Source organism: Crocuta crocuta, unplaced genomic scaffold, assembly GCF_008692635.1.
Source record: "Crocuta crocuta isolate KB4526 unplaced genomic scaffold, BGI_CrCroc_1.0 scaffold246, whole genome shotgun sequence".
Taxonomy (NCBI): Eukaryota; Metazoa; Chordata; class Mammalia; order Carnivora; family Hyaenidae; genus Crocuta; species Crocuta crocuta.
In genome coordinates, this window is record NW_027531902.1 from 5,231,048 (window position 1) to 5,252,571 (window position 21,524).

Below are 21,524 nucleotides of genomic sequence, written 5' to 3' on the forward strand. Positions count from 1 at the left end.
GAGGGGGTAAGTCTACAGAGCTTCCAGAAGGAAAACCTTTTGGATGAAAGTTCAGCTCTGTGTCTCAAAGACTTAGGTAACTATCTGTTGCTGCGCCCTCAACGGGGTGAAGCTGGTTGGAGAGAAGGGAAGAGGGGGCCTGGTTTCAGCAGCGAGGGCCTGAGTGCTCATCTTCAGTAGCCCCTGCCCACAAGTGGGAAGGTGGTTGCCTGGGGAAGGGAGCACTCCATGTCCTGGCTCAGGGAGCTCAGGGCACTGCCATGTAGCTGAAGTGCTAAGTGGGTTGGGGGTGCACAGTGGGAGGGGCTGGTGGAGGTACAAGCAGAAGTGGAGAGCCAGTCTGGGGGGCCCAGCACCAAGCCTTAGAGGTAGCGATGAGCAGAGGGTGGCTGTGCTGACGGAAGTAGACAGAGATGCCCCAAGTCAGAAACCTGGAGCCCGGAGAACTCTCTGGGAAATGAGAACAACCCCCGCAGGGAAGGGGTGAGTAAGCGTGAGGGTGGAGTGTAGGTGTGTACAGAATCTTAGAGCTGGAAGGGATCTTCAATGTCATTTAGTTCAACCTCCCATCCCACGAAGTCTTTCAGTCTTCCACTGTCCAATCGAGGGCACTCAACTCTACTTGGACGCGTCAAGGTACGGGGAGCTCACTCCCTTTAAGGGAACTCATCCTACAGAGGTGTCCGAGTCTTTAGGGCGGCCTGGATGGACCTGGCGCCCCGACCTTGGCCCTGTTGAGTGGTCTGGCCTCCACTCGGCGGCGGCGGCACCTGGCGGGGGTGGCGGGTCGGGTGGGGATTGCTGTGCTGATGGGCCGGCGCTGCTGTCCCCAGCCCCAGTGCTGAGGCAGGCAGAGTGCAGTGGGCTCTGGTGGAGGTCGGGAGAACTGCAGGGTGAAGGCCGCCGGGGGCTCCACGGGCTGCTGGGGGGAGGCACTGACACCGGCCCAGGGAGAGGAGGGGCCGCTGTCCCTGCGGCCAGTGCTGGATGCGGGGACCCAGCGCAGAGGCAGCGCCAGGTAGCGGGGCACCCCGCGGGGGGGAGGGCTGCAGCAAGGCCCCCGGCGGAGTGGCCCGGAGCGCGGCGGAGGCGAGGTGCCCAGGCCCAGCGCAGGGTCGGGGCGCTGCGGGGGTCTGGCCCTCCGTCTTGTNGCACACACTCACACGCACGCGGACACACTCACGCACACGCACCCCCGCTGGGCCGGTGCAGACGTGTCCTTGAAAGCTTCGCATCTGCACAGTGAAGGACGAGGCCTCGCAGAGGCTGCAGAGCGGGGTCTTCGGCCCCGCGGCCCGGGAGACCCCGAGCTTCGGAGCCGCAGGCGGCCGCGGTCCGTGTCCCGCCCTCACCCCGGCTCCCCTCCCCCAGGCCGCCCTGCCCTCCCTCCCCCTCTGCGCGGACCGAGCTGGCTTGGGTCCAGGGCCCGCCCCCGGCCTCCCCCAGCCCCCCATCGCTGGGGCCCGCGGCCCTCGGGCTGCCAAACTGCATTTCGCTTTCCTGGAACCTCCCTTCTTGGGGGCACCCACTTCCCTCACTCCCCCCTCTCCCCCCTCTGTGATTTCCCACTTTTCTCTCCATCCCCAGCGTCCTTCCACCTCTCCACTGCAAAGCCAGTTGAGTAGGTGTTGCTGCCCTGGAAGGGGGGCGGGGGGCCCGCCGAGTCTCAGGGGCTTTCTTACCCCACCCCCACCCCCGCTCCTGAGGGGAGCCCCCTGAGGCTGCACCTTGACCCAAGATGGCGTCCAGCACCCAGCTGGGCAGCTCCGGCCCAGGGCGAGGGAGGGAGGGCCGGGGCCCCAGAGCCACGCCACGAGCCCCCTCCCAAACCGGCAGGGGCCGGGGCCTGGACGAGAAGCGCCCTCTGCCCTGTGACCCAGCTTGCCCCCTCGCCTCCGTGCCCAGAGACTGCCATCAGCATCCCTGGGGGACTGTTCAGTCTTCATGTTTCACCCTGGGCTTGCCAGCGGCTGAACCGGCCTCCGGCCTCCCGGGCTGGCGGGCTGCGAAGGGATCCTGGGATCAGGTGCTGCTCTGCTGTGCCTCCTCCCTTCCAGGCAGATGTGACAGCTGCAGCCAGGGAAGCTTTTCTCCTCAGGCGTTGCTGGAGTGTTAGGACTGGCCTGTGGGATTTGGGGAGCCCAGCTGTCAGGCGGAGGGACCCTCTTTGGGCTGTCCTCCCTGCTGGCGGGGGCGGTCTTCTGGCGGTTGACTGAGCCTCCTGGGTTTGGGGGCTTGCGTTGGCAGAGGGAGGGAGTCCCTGCCAGGTTTCTGGGGTAAGGTGGTCCCGCGCGGCCTCCAGGTCCCATAAAGCCCCTGGTTGGGCTGTTTGACAGGCAACTGTGTGAAAGTGCGGGTCTGCGTGTGTGCACATGTGTGTGCACGCGCTGCACCCAGGCCGGGGCCCCTAAACTTGTGCGGCAGGTCTGGCACCTGTGCGCCTCCCTCCCTTCCCGGGCCCCACTTCTTTGGGCCCCGGCTCCCTCTCTGCGCTCTTGTCCAGCTGCTTGGTGCCTGTCTGCAGCTACTCCTCAAATGCGCGGCTCCCAGCTCAGGCTGACCGGGGCTCTCCAGGTTTTCCATCCCCGGCGTGGTGGGCTGCAGAAGGAGGCTGGCCTTAGAAAGGTGAATTCCTTCTAGATTTGCCGAGTGTCGGTGCACAGTGCAAGGACTGCTCCCCCCTCCTCCCACCAGTGGAGAGGACGACCTGACTGTGGCCATCTGTCAGGGTGTCTGCGGACAGGATTCCTCTGTGGGGTGGGGGTTGGACTGGAGCTTGGAGGTCCATTCCAACTTTGAAATTCTATGGCTCTGATTCTAGTGGTGGAATTTCAGACCCAGGAATGGGGGCGGGGTGGTCTGTTTTCACCACCCGGGCCGTAAGGCGGGCGGTAAGGCGGGCGGTAAGGCCGGCTGTGGGTAATCCGGAAAGGCTCCCAAGGAGAGGAGGTCTGAGAGAGCAAGGCCTCCTGGGGGAGGGGCCTTTGAAAGGAGAAGGTGGCGCGAAGGGTGGGGGCCCTGCAGGGAGACAGGTTTGTCACAGGTGACTCCACAGAGGCTGTAAAAATACAGCCTCCAGTTAAACCTTCACACATGTGTGATTTACGTGTAAATCTGTGTGCGTACATAATCTCTGTGGTCCCCTCCCACCCCACCCCCGCCAAGTGCAATTCACAGTATGCTCTTGAGTCCCTTGTGGGTATTGTCCTATCACAGTCACACACATCACTGCTGGTGGTCCTCTGAAAAAGGCCACAAGGGAGACAGGACTTACAGAACACTTGCCCAGGGTGGCCTGGCCCCTGGGGAACTTACACTGTGCCCCACTCCAGCTCTCCGGGGCTGCCGCTCTGTGTGACGGTCTCTCCCGTAAGCCTGTGGTCTCCACAGGCAAGGACCTTGACTTGGCTGCCTCTGGGCCCCATCAAACGTTCAGTGGGGCCTCCAGCGGTGTCTGCTGCATGGCGGGGGAGCTTGCTCACCCATCTGTGGTTTTGGCCCCTGTCCCCCTCCCTAGTGGTGGCCAGGCAAGGCTGCGTTTGTCGGGAAGCACAGAGATTCCTCAAATTGGTCTCACTGGCTCCTAAATGGGTAAATTAAGACTAGACCACTCACTCCCCATCCTTGGGCCCAAAAATGTTACCATTAGAATCCAGGCCTTACAGTTTAGGGTTGAAAGAGAACTTTAAGCTCTGAGAACACTTAGAGCCAGTTGGGGGCTGGGGTTGGAAGTGCTACCCAGAGCCTGAGGGCAGAAGAGCCAATAGTGCGCCTGGCCTGTCACGTGGCTCCTTCACTCGTCACTTCCTGCTGCCTGTGGGAGCCTAGGGTCCCTGACTCGGTGTCCGGAGCCCTTGGGAATTGTTTCCACTTCCATTTTGGTATCTAACAGTGGAGTCCCTCAGGAGCCTCCACCTGCCCTTTGAGGCTGGGCATCCCTATGGGCCTGTGCTTTGCCGCTCCTGGGGGCTTTCATGGTAAACTAAGGTGCCAGATTCAGTTCCCTGCAAATCGTAAGGGCTGGCTTATAGTCCTTTCTCTCTTTAACTGTTTTTCCCTAAAAAAACAAAAAAACAAAAAAACTACACACACACACACACACACACAAATCTGAGACCCATGAAGTGTCGTAGATGTGTGTGTGTGTGTGTGTGTGTGTGTGTGTGTGTTCAAGCCTGCCTCCACTTGGCTGCGTGTTCTGGGTAAGAGAGGGTGGGGTGCACGTGTGTCTGTGTGTACTTCTGTGTCCACAGTGTGCAGCCGCAGGGGGTGAGATATGACTTGACTTGCTTAGACATGAGCTTGTTTCGAGGCAGCTGGAGTGAGGCCCCCGGAGTCAGATGCTTCTCTGCCGTGAGATCTGGGGCAGCTAACTTAATTTCCCTGTGCCTCAGTTTCCTCACCTGTAACATGGAAATGAGACGAGGCTCTCACCAAGGTTTTTGCGAGGATTCCAGGAGAGACTGTGCCCTGCGCCCTCAGCCAAGTGTCCGGGCTCAGCGGGAGGCGGCTGTGCCTGTCTTCATCACGTGGGCAGCTCGGGTGGACCCGCCCCTCGCGAAGTGCTCGCCGAAGCCTTGTCCGCCCTCCTCTTTTGCCTCTTTTGCAAAACCTTGGACAAAGGAGGAAAGCGCCAATTCTGATTGGATAAGCTTCAGAGGTGGAGGCCCCTCAGTGCCACTTAGCTGTCTGTTCCGAGTGGGACAGGTCACACTGTCAACAGGTTGTCCTCGTGCCCACCTCCAAGCCTTCACGCCCTAGTTCCGGGCTTTATTCTGATCACGTCTCCAGTGCCCCATGTTTGCTTGCTGAGCACTTCCCGTGGGCAGGGGCCTGCGCTGGGATCTGAGGAAACACAGAGTGAGTTTACGATGAGCCCAATTAATTAATGACCACAGACCCCAGGTCACAGGAGAGGGAGAAATAAAGTGCTCAAAGGACGGTGAGGTCACAACCAAGAGGGGATCCGGGAAGGCTTCCTGAGGGTGGCACCTGAGATGGGCCTCAAAGCACCGAGGTGGGGCTTCCAGACTGAGGGGAGGAAGCCAGGCTGTAGGGGGTGGGGGGTGGCTGGAGTGTAGAAAAGCCCCTGGGGTGTGGGGTGGGGCCTCCGGTGTGTGGGGGGCCAGCCTGAGGCCCCACATTGGTTTGGGGAGAGCGGCCCCTGTGCTCTAACGCCTGCGTGGCCTGTGGACAATGGCTTTGAACTGCCCTGCTTGTAGTGGCTTTGCAGGGTGGGGTGGGGAGAAGACAGGGACGGAAGGGAGGGCAGGGAAGGGCCCAGCTGATCTCAGTTGCTATAGGCTCTTAATTCCTTTATATTCCATAGACTAGAGCTTAAGAGCTCAGACTCAGAGGGAAACAGAACATATTTAAATCACCCCAACCCCAGGGGGCTGCGGCCATGAAGGGAAACACCAGTCAGGGTAAGGATCACATGCCAGTGACAGCAACCATGGTATGAGTGGGGAGGAGGAGGGTCCCTTGTTTGGCCTCCCATGGCTTCCCCTAACCCAGGCTGAGGTGCTCCAGCCTCCAGAACATTCCTGCAAGGGACTGCCAGTAGGAGGGAGATGGGGGCAGCAGAAGCTGACTCTGCCCTTCCGACCAGGCTCCCTCCCCTGCATGCCACTGAGCTGAGCCCAAAGCCCCCAGCTGGGGGCGACCTGGGCGTGGCTACAGGTGTCTGGCAGCCCCCAGCAAGGACAGCCAGTGCTCAGGGCCTTCCAGGCCACATCTCCCTTGCTGATCACATCCAGGCCAGGCCTGTCTGGAGGACAGCGACAGGGGGAGGAGGTGCAGACGTCTGGGGCTTTCCTAACTGCATCCCAGTAGGGAGTGGAATTTTTTTTTTTTCAACCATAGCTTGCCATTGTCCACTCCCATCCTGCTGCGGTCCCCTCTGACCCCTAAGGCTTCCCAGCCTTATTTACTTCTATAACCAGTTTCCTATTTTCTCTTTCCTGCGGTCATGGCCCTGCTCACTGTCATCCCTATTGATCTTTCCTCTCTGCTTCCGTTTCAAATGTCAAGGTCATTTTTATTCTGAGCCAGTTTTTAGCTGCCCTGTCTGGGTACACCGAGGGGACGGAGGACCATCTCAGCTAGGAAGCGCAAGGTCAGAACTCAGATGTCCTGACTCTTAGTCTAGTACTCTGCCTCCTGTGCTGTGTGGCTGGATGTGAGTTTGGTGCAGATGTTCTGGACCTAATAGACCACCCAGATCCCTGTGTTCCGGTGGTCCTTACTTGAACAGGTGAAAAGATGCTCAGAGGGGACACAGTGGGACAATGGGGTCAGATCTGTGGCTTACAGAGCCCTGGATGGGGCGTGGGCCATGTCACAGTGAATGTTTGGGAATGCTTGGGCTTGGGGCTCTGGAAGTCTGCCTCCCCTAGACGGTCCCCAGAGGATCCTGGGTGGGGGGAGGGGAGGCCACACAGGCTGCACCTGGCAGTGGAGTTCTGCTACACTCCAGCAAACAGCGCCCGTTGGACAGGGGCTTCTAGAGGGAATGGTCCCGTGTGATTAACTTTAGAAATCCCGAAAATACATTTGTGGATAAAGAGGACTCTATTTAGATTTTCCTAAGCCTTTAAATGAGGCAGTAGCATGGCTACTCTGATGTGTTCAATGTCCACGATACAGTGTTGGGTTACCCACGAACGCAAGATGCGGAACGTGCTCTTGGTTTTGCAAAATCCTTTAAAATAAATACAAGTGTACACGGACAGAAAAAGTTGTTCTGGAAAGACACACGGCAGACCTGTCAGCAACGACTTTGCCTTTTTACTTTATATACTTTGTACGTTTTTGTAATCTTTGGAAAAATGTAAACGCACATGTGTTGCTTTCTTAATGACAACAACAAAAATAAATAAAACCACACTTTTGAAAGCTTCTGGATAAGAATATGAAAAAAATTGAGTCCTGCAAGAGCTGAAGGATGGCTTTTTTTTTTTTTTTTTGGTAATGGTGGATAAGATACGAGCTTGGAGGCTGACGGCAAAGGATAGAGCCACTCAGGTACCTGTCTTTTCTGGAAAGGTTGCCGGAAGAAATATTGCAGACACAATATTTGTGCAGACACAAAGGCCTGGGCTAATAGGGATTGGGTGAGAGTGGAAAATAGGCAGCTGGTCCATGCCAGGGCCAGGGGACCACACTAGCTTTCTAGGGCGGTGACTAGAAGTCTCAGTTCACCCAGGATGGGAAGCAAATTGTTGAAGATCTTCACAGAAGGCTTCAATCTGGTGCCTGTTGTGGCCCAAGTGGTCCCCTGGGAACTGGGGGTATAACTGTGGCCTGGTCCCAGTATGGAGCTCAGGTGGGCGAGCCCTGGCATAGCATGGACAGCGTGGGAAGCAGCACAGGGAGGACCAGATAGGGCTTCAGGAGGCCCCCAAAAGGGATGGAAGGGGCTCTGGAGAACTCCCCCAGCGTGTGGGCTCACGCCGTGGCCAGCTCTGTGATCTGCAGGCCCGTGAGTGGGTGGCAGTGGCCCCGGTGATGGAGGGGAGAGGTGAGCAAAGGCAGATACAAATCCCTCTGCCTGTTGCTTGGCAACAGCACCCACCTTCCCCTTCCACAGTCTCCTCCCCCAGCCCTGCCCCCCACCCATGGGTGCCCTCTTGGGATTTGCTTTCCACTCTGAGGCTGCCCCCATTTAACATGACATGGGAAAGGGTGTGCATCCTTGTTTGTCTCGGCCCCGCCCCTGGATTAAGGCAGGAAGATAAATACCATAACGGTAACAGGCTGCAAGCATGTAAGCAGGCACGGAGTGAGTCCGTCTGAGCGAGTCCCTCTGCCACACCCCCGCCCCTCAGCCCCAGGCTGGTAGCAGACAGATGTGCTGGGCAAAGGGGAGCCGGGGCAGGCGGGAGGCGGGCAGACCTCAGGGGGCATCTCAACCCTGCCACCACTCACTCACCGCGGGCCCTCGATGTCTCTGTGCTGTAGGCCTTGCGTCTGCGAGATGCAGGGAGGGCCACGTCCCACTGGCCCCGTGTTGCCCGAATCGAATGAAATACTCTGTGAAAACCAGCTGGCACTGTCCCCGACGCGCCGGAGCTGGTGAGGAGATAGGAGTTCTTTTCTTTAAGCGGGGTCATGACAGGGCTGCGTGAGGGTGAGTGTGGGGACCGGGTGAGATGACCCCTGTGAAGGCCTTGTTGCTCTGTACGATCCTACAGATGTTGTCTGTCTTCCTCGCTGTGGGGGTGTCCCCTCCCCTGGAAAGCCAGGATTCATCAGTTGATCTGTGAGCCCACTGGCCCGGGCCGCCTGCTCTCTGGGCCTTTGATCTCGATGCACTAACTTCAATCTTGTGAGAGTCCACGCCCACTAGGGACCTCGCAGGGCCCCTAAGCCCCCGGCCTCTCTCTCCCCCCTCCACGCCCCCCACCCTCTAGTCTCTTTGGGCCCAGAGGAGGCAGTGTCCTCTCTGCTGGATTCTGGGCCGGCCGGCAGGCTGGCTGTGTCCCCTGGTCTGGAGGCGTGGGAGGCTCTAGACCGCAGCGGGCCTGGCAGCTGGGACGCAGCACTGGTTCCTAATGGTTTTATGACCAGCAACAATGGGGGTGCCTATTGCCATCCTCTCTCCGGCCTGGTCCCCCCCACCCCCACCCTCTGCCCATCTGCGGTGACCTGAGGGCCTGCCTGGTACTGGAGGCTCAGCTGGGAAGCCCCGTGGGGCAGGGCTGTTGCTTCTGTGTTTTTTTCTGTCAACACTGTCTACTCAGCCTGCTGCAAGGAGCTGGGAGTCAGCAGAGTGAGATGCCAGGGCCCCGCCTCAGCAGGCCTGGCAGCTCTTGAGTTTTCTGTCCGGAGGTCCTTTGCTTCAGATCCTCAAGTCACGTTCATCTATCCATTTAGGAAAGACCTACTGTGTGGCCAGGCACTGGCCACAAAGATGAGAGAGACTGAGCCAGCCCCTAAGCCCACAGTAGGTGAATCCAAGCAGGGCGATTATTAGAATACAGGTGGGTGGAGAGAGCGCTGGATCCCACAGGGGCTCAGACGTTTCATTAGGAGAGGAGAGAAAATCAGGAAAGGCTTTTTTGGTTGGGGTTTTTTTTTGTTTTTGGTTTTTTTTTTTTTGCTTTTTGAAATTTTTTAATTGAAATTTAGTTGACCTATAATATTAGCTTAGTTTCAGGTGTACACCATAGTGATTCGACCGTTATAGACATTATGAACTGCTCATCACCACACTGTTCTAAAGAAGGTGATGCTTGAGCTGAGTGTCAAAGGGCTGGGAGCGGTTAGCCAGGGGGTCAAGGTCATTTTCTGACGTGTAGGGATGTGAGGAATGGTGGGATGCGGGGCTGGAACTGGACCATGGAAGGCTGGGGTGTTAGCCTTTGGTAGATGTTGGGCTTGGAGTAACACACCCATATTTATACCCGAGGGGGAGCACCCAGGGGCCTCAAGGCAGAGAGACTGGACAGAAGGAGGGGCAGGGAGCCTAGTCAGAAGGGGAGCGGCGTGCGGGCATGGAGGTGGGGCTAGAGGCTGGGCCATGTCACCTGGCCAGCTGTGTGGCTGGGGTGGCAGCCACTGAGAGGGTACAGGTGGCGGGAGTCAGGGGGAGCCCTTCGGATGTTTGCCATGGGGGACAGGACTGGAGCTGGGGGGCGCAGGGAGGGACAAGGGTCAGCACATTTCCATCCGTAACTGGTAGCAACTTCTGTAGACTTTCTGGAAGGAAGTAACTTAACTGGCAGACACTGATGTTAGAGGGCCTGAGCCAGACCTTGCACTTCTCGGGAGCCCCCTCAGAAGATAACCCTCACGGCCTAGGCTCCTTCCCTGAGCTCCCCAGCTGCAGGGGGTGAGTCCCTTCACCCTCAGAGAATGGTATGCAAATTGCAAAGTTGGTGTCCACCCTTCCCTTTATAGGTAGGGCTGGTGGGGATGAACCCGGGATGGAAGTTTGGAGAAGCAAACAAGAAACAGACAAAAACATTTCTTTACAATAGAAATGAGTCTTCTGCATGTCACGGGAAGGGCCGTTTCCAAAGTCCCTCTAGAAAAATGATGTGAGCCGAGTTAGCACCACTGAGATGAGAGGAAATGTGGCATCGTGCCAGGGCCAGCAGACCCGATGCCGGACAGACCGGGGTCTCACCTTGGCCCTGCCACCTCCTAGCTGCATGCTTGGCAGATCACTCCATGCTTCTTAGCCTCAGTTTTGCCATCTGCAAAGTGGAGACATCCTCACAGGCTTGTGTTTGCTTGTTTGAAACGCTGCTTCTTGTACTAACCCTGGATATTTTGTGTCACTCGTCACACGTTTTATGTCACTCATCTTTTAAAAGAATCTTTATGCAGTTGGCCTCACAGGTGTTCGAGAATTAACATTCAGCTGCACGTGCTCCCTTCTGGTGTTGTGGCGGCACGTACGTGCACACCCCTTCTTTCCCTCTGTCCGCAGCTGAGTTACTTCTTGCTCTTTGCTTCCAGGAGGCCCGTGTCATCTGCCCCCCGTCAGTTTTGAGGAGTTCTCTGTCCTGGGAAGGTCCATATATCTGTTCCATTGACTCTCCTGTTCCTCAGGCCTGGGTCATCCCGCGGTATTTGAAGAGCACCTAGTGGGCTAAATGGGAATTAGGGTCAGTTCCTTTTCTCTTTATTTATTTATTTAAAAAAAAATTTTTTTTTAATGCTTTATTTCTGAGAGAGGGAGAGACAGCGTGAGCAGGGGAGGGTCAGAGAGAGAGGGAGACACAGAATCCGAAGCAGGATCCAGGCTCTGAGCTAGCTGTCAGTACAGAGCCCATTGTGGGACTCGAACCCACGCACCATGAGATCATGACCTGAGCCAAAGTTGGACACTTAACCGACGGAGCCACCCAGGCATCCCTCCTTTTCTCTTTAATAAAGAGGGGGCAGGACTGTCCATAGCTGTGTGGAGAGCAGAAGGGGAGAGGCCCTACACCATGCGGGGCTGGCTCCCTGTGCCAGGGACACGGGTGCAGGGCCCTGGTGGGGTCTGCGAGATGAGCGTGGGGTGACCTTGTCTGGACAGTGAGCGGACGGGGAGCGGACACACACAGTGACCATTGCCTGTATCATCCCCTGTGACATCAGCCATGGCCACAGGGAGACCTTTGAAGGTCAGCCTCCAGGAGGAGGCTCTGGTGGGAAGATGGCGTCTCGGCCTGGGCTCCCGTGGTGGTGATGTAGGCGGGAAGGCCTGGACCAGCGTCAGGCTGGCTCTGGCTGGGGCAAGAGTTTGGGGTGGGGACTGCAATCGATTTGAGAGTGGAAAGCGATGTTTCTCTGGTTTGTACAGACCTGCGCGTGCAGCCTGTCAGGGGGATGGCCCTCTGGAAGCCGGGCATATATGGACGGAGGGTGTGGTGGTGTAATCAAATGAAACGTACAGCATAATTAATCTGGCATGGCCTTAATGGTATGCATAATTGTGCTGCATGGTAATTAGGTGTAAATGGTAAGCAGTTCACATAAATGTTTTTGTAATTGGTATTAATTTTGCAGGGGCAAACTCAGTGTATGCGGTTTTCCTCTTCTTGCTCTGTTAGTTTTCTAGCACAGGCAATTCCTAACTCTTGGAGGAATTCTATTGCAAATGTTTGTTTATCGGGCAATGTTTTGTGTTTTCTATCAGAACAATGTTATGAATGGTTATGAGGTTCCCAAGCTGGTTTCCAAGTGCCTTTTTGGCCCATGTTGTAGGTGAAATGTTCGATGCATGTGCAGCGGCGCCTGGAGCGTGAGAGGAGAGAGAGAGAAAGAGAGAGAGAGAGTGCACACGCACGTGTATCTGTGCATGAGAGTACATGCACCTGTCCTTGTATACATGTCCGTGTGTGCACACATGCATCTGCCTGTGTGTATCTGTGTGCCCATGCACGTCTATCTGTGTGTGTGTGTGTGTGTGTGTGTGTCTGTCTGTCTGTCTGTGTTTGTGGCCACGATGATGGATTTAAGGCTCTGGTGAAGAGGTTGCCCGTTCCTGTGGCCCGGGGCCTTGGACTGGGGGGTTAGGGGCAGACAAGGGCTTTAGCTGGGAGAGAGGACTCTGGGTCAGGCCACCTGCGGGTGTGGTCTTAAGCCAGAGTCTAGGTTTCCTAAGGACACTTCACTGGCCTTTTGCCCTGATTAATCACATAATACCTTTTAAAAGACTTAACGTTTCTTTAGTGCCTATTGTGTGCCAGGCACTGTGCTAAAAACTTGTCTTGGGTTCTCTCATATCTTAAAATAGGGGCTCTTGTTCCCTTCACTGTACAGACTGGACACGGAAGCCCGCGTCCCTGAGCGGCAGGGCCAGGGTCTGAGGTGGAGTCCAGCTGAGCCTCCCTAGGCCTGAAGTTGGGGGGTGGTGAGTGGCCCTGGGGCTGCTGGGCCAGGGGCGAGTGATTCTGAGCTGCGCTGCCCAGAATCGGGGGCTCTACTTCCTCCCTTGGACCCCCTCCATGAAAGGGTTGGTTTTGGTTGGGGCAGAGGGTGAAGGGAAAACCAACCGGAAACAAGTGGGTAGTTGATTTAGCAGCGGGTGCAGAGGGGCTGTGCCCCAATGGCAGTTCCCAGGCCCTGAAGACCCTTGCAGGGACATCTTAATTTTGGCTTGGCAGGGGGTCAGCTGGGTGGTTGCTTGGTGTCACTTGAGCTCAGAGGAGGGTGAGAAGGTGGAGTAGATGGTGGGGAGAGAGTGGCGATAGGCAAGCTGGAACCTTGGCCTCCAGGGGCCTGGAGGGGCGTGGGAGGCCAACCCCCCTTGCTTCCTGTGGCCCACTGATGCCCTGACCTTGGCCTCACGACCCCCTGCGCCCTGCGCATCTGGGGGCCGATGGGGCCTGCAGGCCCATGTTCTGCCTGGGAAAGCTAGTGCGGGAAGCCAGGCGCTCCGGCAGAGGCCCTGGGGGCGCCGCCCCTCAGGGAGCTCCGCTAAGCGACCCCTAGAATGGGGCCTGTGGGGGGTCCCTCTGGGCACCGCAGCACTGTGCTGAGCGTGCTGCAGCTGCCCGGGAGTGACTTCATGCAGTCCTCTCTGCCTCAAGGGTCACCTGAGACGGGCAGGAGGGGGAGGCAGCTGCGAGCTGTCTCAGGGGAGGCAGCAAGGTGCAAGACATGAACTCTGACCTCCTCTGTTTGGGAAAGCAGACACACACATACACATGTGAAAAGCGAAATGACCGCACGACAGACACTGATTAAAGACCGCTGGATGGGTGGTCGAGGAGAAGCAGTGGGCGTGGGGGGTGCCGAGGGGTGAGGGTGTAGTCACAGGTGTGGGAACGGAGGGTGTGAGCTGGGGGACAGTGACTGGCCTGGGACGGTGGGGGGGTGAGGCCATGCTGCGGTCAGCCATCCGTGTAGGTCTGGACCAGAGTTTAGATTTCACTGTGCGTGAAAAATCATAGGCATGACGGATTTAAAAAAAAAAAAAAATAACAGCTGTATTGAGATATAATTCACATACCATATAATTCACCCCGTTAAAGTGTGCAATTCGATGGTTTTTAGTACATTCACAGAGTTGTGCGACCGTCACCGCAGTCAATTTCAGAACGCTTCCATCAGGCATCATAGGTTTTGATAGAGGAAGCCACGTGCTGTGGAAAAGCTTTGCTGAGAGGCCGGGGTGGGAGGTAGATGCGCGAGAGGCAGGGAGCCCCCTTGTAGAACAGCCACCAAGGTTGGGACCTGTGGTGCAAAGGGCCTGGAGAGCAGGGGTGGAGGCTGGCAGTCTGAGGATAGGATCGGGTGCCAGCTGGACTGAGGGGGAAGGGGGACTCGGTTCTCTCCGGGGTTTGGGGTTTGGGGGCCCAAGGGGAGGGTGGTGCCGCTTCAACATAGGAAACATGAGGCGTCTGGTTACAGAGGAGTAGGATTTTAGGTGGTTGTAAACCACCCAGGTGGAGGGGTCCAGAAAGTGGGGATCTGTACGGACCGGTGCCTGAGTGTCTCAGCAGAGGGGACCGTGTGCCCCATGAGGATGCCTGCCATGCAGTAGTGGAGACGGGGCAGAGGGGCCTGAGGGGTGGGAGAGTCAAGGGCATGGAGCCAGGTGGAGGCGTGGACAGGATTGAGAGCCAGAGAATCCACTGACTGGCTTGTGAGCTCCCAGAAGTAGGGTGTCCTGTGGCCCAGCATTGGCACTCAGTAAGTGGCTGCCGATCGGGTGCTTGGAGCAGGGTAACAATTAGCTGGCGAGGAAGCTGAATTGAACTCAAGGACCGTGAGGTTGGAAAATGGCCCTTTGAGGGTCATTGTGGGTGACCGTATCGGAGTCCATTCAGAAGACAGAAACCGCATAGTGATTCGCACAGGAAAAGTTTATTATCAAGACTTGTTAACTACAACTGGGTTTGGAGTGATGAGAGACTGGCCGGGTAAGATGTAAAACAAACTGCAGAGAATCTAGAAGTAGCATGCATGAGGCCAGCCACTCCCCCCGGGGTCACCATGGAGTGCCCAGGGAAAATGCCCCTCCAGGGCCGAGATCCTGACCTTGATGGAGAGGGCATGGTAACCCTAACCCTGGATGACAGGGAGATCACTGTGGAGACATGTTGGAAGAACTTGCTGGAAACTTGCCCCTGGAACTCACTGGAAGCCATCCTTTGGGTCCCAAGAAAAGCTGTGCGTGAGGAAGTACCTTGCTGGAGGCATGCTGCCACTAAACTACTCATGGGGAGTGTCGGGTGAAGCTGCTGGCTGCCGGTGACGGTTACGTGTTTCCCAGATGGGGCGCTGCAGAAGCACCCTCGCTGTAGGAGTTGGGTGCTGGGAAGTTGCAACGGGGCAGGACTGGGCATAGGGAAGCCACAGGGCCAGTAGGATGTGGCTGCTGGAGAAGTTGTGTGCAGCTCTCCAGGAGAGCAAACCAGGTCTAGGAAAGAAGACTCCCTTTTCTTCAGTGTCCCTCCAGTGCCCCCTGGTGGCAGAGTCTAACGCCGCGCCTGTTGGCAAAGGAGAAATCTTTCAAGGGCCTGGCTCCATTTTCACCGAGCAGGAAATGAAGGATGAATAAATCGGTAACTGGCACAGTCTTCCCCTTTGGCTGGGCAATTCCAATTGCACCTTTCACACGTATTTGGGCTCCCCTACAACTACAATATAAGCTATATTTCTACCTACCAAGACGCAGTTATTTTTCTCACCCTTTTCCCCAAATGAAGAGCCCCATGAATCACTGTATTAGCCACCGTCTACATAAACAACTTCTCAAGTTCAGTCACAGTCCCACTGACTATTCTGTTACCTAAAGACTAAAGTATAGGGGCGCCTGGCTGGCTCAGTCGGTGGAGCATGCATCTCTTGATCACAGGGCTGTGAGCTCAAGCCCCAAGTTGGGTGTAGCGATTACTTAAAAATAAAATCTTTAGAAAAAAAAAAAGACTAAATTATAGTTTTAACTTCCAATAGCTTGTATATAAAATAATGGGAAGAAGGAGGAAAAAGAAAAAAAATGGTTACCATGTACAAATAAACACGTACATGTATCAAGTAAATAGAAAATATACAAAACTACTACCGTTTTCATTTCTAGGTTTGTTCCCAGGGCCCCATTTGATATCTGGCTCCTTTTGCCCATTTCCACCACGTATTTCCTCTGTGCTCAGCTGGAATGTCAGCAGGCCAGGCCTCTTTTACCTGGTGCAGTGGCCCAAACCTTGATTCTAGAAGGATCTGAATCCCCTATTGGTCCGTCTTTTATCTCATTGGTATTGTTTCTGTAGTTTTCCATCAACCCTAACTTTGGGGCTTGGAAGTTCTAAGAGGTAACTGAGAGAATCCTCTGGATTCCAGACATGGTCTTCCTTGCCTCTGTTGTGAACCAGCAACCCAGTTTCCCTTTGGTAACTAGGATCGATCACCCAAGCCAGAGGGGTCACTANTTGGTTCAGTGGCAGAGGGGTCCAAAAAAAGCCAGGCTGTGGACTTATCTTCCAGTGGAGCCAGGGTGGTGTCCCCTTCGGGGAGTATGACACTTCGCACTCCTAGACGGTTTCAGAGATGTGAGGCAGGGACCAGATGCATGGGTCAACAAGGGGGGTAGTGAAGGGACCCGGGGCCAGCAGGTGTAGCACGGGGTTCCTCCAGGGGAGGACAGAACCAGACCCATGAACGCACGTGGCTCATTCTCATGTGGACCATCAGCCTGGCCACGTGGGTCCCTGCTCCAAGGGCGTGGGGTACCCACCTGACTGCTCCAGCACACGCAGCTCTCGACAAGTCAGGCATCTCCTGACTTGTCACGCTCAGAATTGCGTGCTCCTTAACGGAAGTCTGTACTGGTTCTTTTTAATGCCCAAGGACAGCTTCGGCTCCTTAACCAGCATCTATTTTGGGTATAAATCTTTTTCTTCCCCCCTCCTTGCTTTTGGGTCTGTGTCATGGTAACCATTAGTATGAGCACAGGAGTCTGATTCAACTCCTCTCCGCCAGTGTTGCCGCCATCGTGGCAGCAGATTTGGTGTGATCGTAAATGTTCACGCTGGTGGTGCCCTGGCCTCGAGGGTGGTGTGAGAACCACAAGTCATCTTGTTGTGACTCCAGAGCCAGACAGATGGGCTTTGAAGAGGCAACAGGATGGCAGGACTGTTGGCCTATAGCCAATGGCTTTTGGTATTCTCTGTGCAGCTGGTGGTTTGGATGGGAGGGATGTTTCTGGAAGCCGGAGGAATGGTACGATGATGTGCGTCTCACTCGTGTTGAGAGGCAACGAGCAGTCCAAAGGAGAGACGCCCCCCGGCCCCCCCGCACCTTATCCAGCCCAGGCTTGTGACCGAGAGAGGCTGTGGGAGGGGGAGAGACTTGGCAGGTGGACATCTCTGTCTAGGAGGCCCTGATCACTCCCCTCAGCCTTCCACCCCTCCCCCCCTCCCCCATTTACCAGGCCTGGAGCTTATCACCGCCCTGGCAGATGATTGGGTGGCAAGGGGCACACGATTACTCTCCTGCCTTCCGTCATCCACAGGTTCATTTGTAGGAAGTCAGCTATGAGGCTGTTACCTGTGGGCTGATGCCCCAGCAGGGGCGTAGAGAGCTGATCCGGGGCATAGGCTTAGCGGGCTCACCCATGACTGGGTGCTGCCATGTTCGTAAGGACTCTGGAGTTAGATGGACCTGAGTTCATATTCCTGCCCTGGAACCTTCCACCTGTGCTCCCTTGGAGACATCATAAACCTCTCTCAGCCTCAGGTCCTCCTTCTATAGGATGGTCATAAACTTAACAGGATCGTTGTAAGGATGAAATGGGAGGATTTGAGTGTTTTAGCAGGCGCCGAGCCCGTGGCAGGTACTCAGTAAATTGTTGAATGAATGATTGGCGCATTGGGCAGGGCACCAGAGACTATGATTAGAAGGTTGTTTACCACTACCCCGACTCCTGCCCTCACCGCAGACAGGCCTACCCAGGAAAGGGGGGTTAACTGGAAACTTTGCTTTCAGGCCGATCTGTGCCCCAGGCTAATATGTCTGCAACAGTCACATGGTAATTGTAAGAGGCCGTGATGGAGTGGAAAACCCTGGACTTCAGGGTGGGTCAGACATGGACTTGCCTCCAGCTCCACCACTTAATAATGACCTTGGGGAGCTTGCTTAACCTTTCTATACCTCACGTTTCTCATCTGGAAAACGGGGGGCGGGGAACAGTCCCCACTTAAAAGGTCGGAGTGAGGCGCGACGCTGAACGAGATGTTGCAGTTGTAAAGCTCTATTCACAGGGCCTGGCACCTCGTGGGAGCTTCGTGAGTACAAGCTCCCGTTTGAGTGACGTCCGCTCACGGGCACTGGGGGGATTTCAAGAAAGGAGAGAAAATCGTGGGCTGGATTAGTCAGGGACTAACAGTTGTTTAAATGTACTGAGGATTTTCTGTGTGCCAGGCACCCTTGTGAGCGTGTTAAATGCATTTCATTTGAATTCTCACAACAACCCTGTGAAGTGGCTCCTATTATTACCCCATTTTACAGCTGAGAAAACCGAGGCCGTGGGCCATGATTTTGCCTCGGGTCACACAGCTGATAGAGTAAGCAGGCCAGGATTTGCACCCACGCAGGAAGAAGCCCTTTAGGAGGCTGAGATTAGCATATGAGTCAGGACCGTCAGCCGCAGGGCACAGACTTACTCACACCCAAGCAGGGAAAGGCTTCCATTACCCGGAGTTTCAGAGATGCCCCGTCTCCAGGTACAGCTAGATTCGGGGGCCTAGACAATGACCTCAGTGTGCCATCCCTCTGTCTTCAGCTCTTTGTTCTCAGGCAAGCCCTCCCCCGCAGGCAGCCGCTCCTGACCCACATCCTACCCCGTAGCATCTTTCCATTGAACCACCATGTTCCCCGGAGGCGTTTGATTGGCCCTGCCTGGTCACGTGCTTGCTCTGCGGGGGTGGTGGGGGTGGGGGTGGTGTCAGGGCAAATATTCCCCAAGCCCCCTGGTGGGGAGGGGTAGATCTGGGCACAAGCAAAGTCCACGGGGGAAAAGTAGACTTTAGACGCAGAGGGAAGAGGGCTCTGCTGCAGAGATGGTCTATGTTTTTCAGCGATGCAGCTCGAGGACTTGAGATGGAGTGGGAGGGGCTCTTACGATGATGTCACCAGGACTGTTTGGTTTTTTTAAAATTTTAAAAATTTTTATTTATTTTTGAGAGAGCGTGAGCAGGGGAGGGACGGAGAGAGAGGGAGACACAGAATCAGAAGCAGGCTCCAGGCTCTGAGCTGGCTGTCAGCACAGAGCCCGACGCGGGGCTCGAACCCACGAACTGAGAGATCATGACCTGAGCCGAAGTTGGACGCTCAGCCGACTGAGCCACCCAGGCGCCCCAGGATCGTTTTTGATGGAGCAAGGATTCCGGTTTGGGGCAATTCTGGTTTTGTTTCTGGAAGAGAATCGTTCTGTGCCGGCCCTTGTTGAGGTGACAGCAGCGGATGACGGCCTCAGTGCTGGTGGGAGCAAGCTTGGAGGAGAGACTTGGGGTGATGAGCTGGGGAGGCGCCGAGGAGGCTGGGGCTGGTGAGGCAGGCCGGACCCGTGCTGCGGACGCTGCGGACGGTGTGGCGGCGGGGTGGGGGAGGTGCTGTGGCAGGGACGGCTCGACGGTGCGTGCGCGGCCTGGGTGGGCTGTCGAGTGAGCCCGCGATGCGATGCGCTTAGGGACGTAGGTGGCAGAGGCCAGCGCAGACGCGCTTTGGGAGGAATGGAAGGGGCTGTGCTTGGCGGGAGTGATGCAGAGGGGCGATGAGACATTTGGAGAGGGGTGGGGTGGGGGAGCAGGGAGGGAGGTACCACTTTTAGAGCTGGTGATGGAACTGTGAGTGGGTGTGAGGAGCCGGTCATGGTCTTGCTGTGGGATGTGATGCTTTCACAGAGCCACAGAGGTGGAAGGGCTTAGATGCGCTCACAGACGGGGATGGAAGCCAAGGCAACCAATGGTTGCAGTGGGGAGGCAAGCCCTCATGCCCTTCCCCATTCCCTCTTTAAAAATAGTTTTTAGGGGCGCCTGGGTGGCTTAGTCTGTTAAGCGTCCGACTTTCGCTTAGGTCATGATCTCGCGATTCGTGGGTTCGAGCCCCGCGTCGGGCTCTGTGCTGACTGCCAGCTCAGAGCCTGGAGCCTGTTTCGGTCTGTGACTCCCTCTCTCTCTGACCCTCCCCTGCTCACGCTGTCTCTCTCTCTCTCTCTCCTAGAAATAAATAAAAATATTTAAAAAAATAGTTTTTAAATGTTTATTTTTGAGAGCGAGAGAGCGCGCACGCCAGTGGGGGAGGGGCAGAGAGAGGGAGACACAGAATCCAAAGCAGGCTCCAGGCTCTGAGCTGTCAGCACAGAGCCTGACGTGGGGCTCAAACTAATGAACGGCAAGATCATGACCTGAGCCGAAGTCGGAGGCTTAACCAACTGAGCCACCCAGGCGCCCCATACAATTCCTGTCTCATTTCCTCACAGCAGTACTTGCACATCATTTAAGAAGTCAGGACCAACATCACGTCACCAAAGAGATGCTCCTACCCTCTTCTTCTTCTCAGAGGCAACCGCTTTTAGCTGTTTCTTCTAGCAATTTTACATCTCACGTTTCTGAGGAATGTGCATATTTTTGACTCTTCCATTTTAGACATTTCCCATTGATTTCCTATTTAGTAAGTGGGAATGCGGCTCCCTTACACGGCCAGCCTTTCTGCTCCTAGATAGTTCTGTGGTGGACATACTGTTAGCAGTACCTTCCAGTGCTCCTTCAAAAATGTTTTATGCACATATGAATGTATGTGTATGTATGCATGTGATAGGTGGGACATCGCAACCCCCCCCCCAAGATGGACACATCCTAATCCCCTGAACCTGACAGTGACAAAAGGGACTTTGCATGCAGGTCTGATTAAGTTAAAGATCTTAAGATGGGGAGATTATCCTGTATTTTCTGGGTGGGTCCAGTGTAATCACCAGGGTCCTTAGACATGAAAGACAGAGAGAGGTAGGAGAGGCAGAGGAGATGTGATTCTGGAAGCAGAGTCAGAGTAATTCGATGAGAAGTGAAAGCCTGGCCGTTGCTGGCTCTGAGGATGGAAGGGGCCATGAGCCAAGGAATGTGAGTAGCCTGTAGGGGCTGAAAACGTCAAGGGAATGGATTCTCCCTAGAGCCTCCAGAGAAGAGTGCAGCCCTACCAACACCTTGATTTTTAGTCCGGTGACCAGAATCTTTTTGAACTTCTGGCTCCCAGAACTGCAACATAACACATTTGTGTTGTTTTAAGCCATTAATTTTGTGGTAACTTGTAACAGCAGCAACAGGAAATGCATATATACATATATATGTATGTCTGTATCCACATTCATTACATGTGTGTATAGCAATAGTTTCCTTTTTTTTTTTCCCCACTGAAGTTAACAACGATCTGGTTTCTGGATCTGCCTTATTTTCTTTGTACCTTTTGCTAATTGCTGCCGCACCTTCTAGTAGCTGTTGGTGTGGCTTTCCGCAAGGGCCGCCACATCTAGTATTACCTGCTCTAGACCCAGTTTTCAGGTCCTTGCTGCCTCGCTGCGTGGCGTGGCGTGGGTGCCATTCTGCGACTTCCTTTTGTGGTCCTCCATGGCACTCCCTCTGCGTCTTTCAGGTTGAAGATCCCGTTTTCTGCATCTCGCCTTCTTCCTTCTGTTTGGTTTACGCCCCCGTTTGGAGCACATCGTCCAGGACAGACACCTGTCAGTATCCGAGTCCATTCAGCTCCTGAGTTCAGACGGCAGAGTGGGAACAGGGAGCGACACCTGTAGTCTTGTCGGATTAAAAAGACCGTTCAATGGTCAAGGGCACGGCAACAACAGCACTCAACAGGCCCAGGGCTTAGGTCATGCTGCTTTGATCTGAACAGGGACCCTCGATGGCTTCCTCTGGCCTCTTCCCACCTCAGTCCCGGAGATCCCCTTCCCTTGTGTCGTGTGTCTTAGAGGCCATCTTCTCGTGTTCCTGAGAGGAGTGTCTGAAGATATCTTTATTCTCCTTAAATGATGATTAGGCTGCGTAAAGAATTCTAATGGGAGAATTATTTTA

General features: G+C 55.4%; 1 protein-coding gene across 1 annotated transcript in view; it reads left to right on the forward strand.

Moving 5' to 3' along the window:
- Positions 1–935: 935 nt before the first annotated feature.
- The window catches only part of DNMT3A (DNA methyltransferase 3 alpha), a 97,874-nt gene continuing 77,285 nt past the window's right edge, over positions 936–21,524 (forward strand). Inside the window, exon 1 of the mRNA XM_077774136.1 lies at positions 936–1,018. The gene's annotated coding sequence lies outside the window, so the exon portion shown is untranslated. The remainder of the gene's footprint in view (positions 1,019–21,524) is intronic.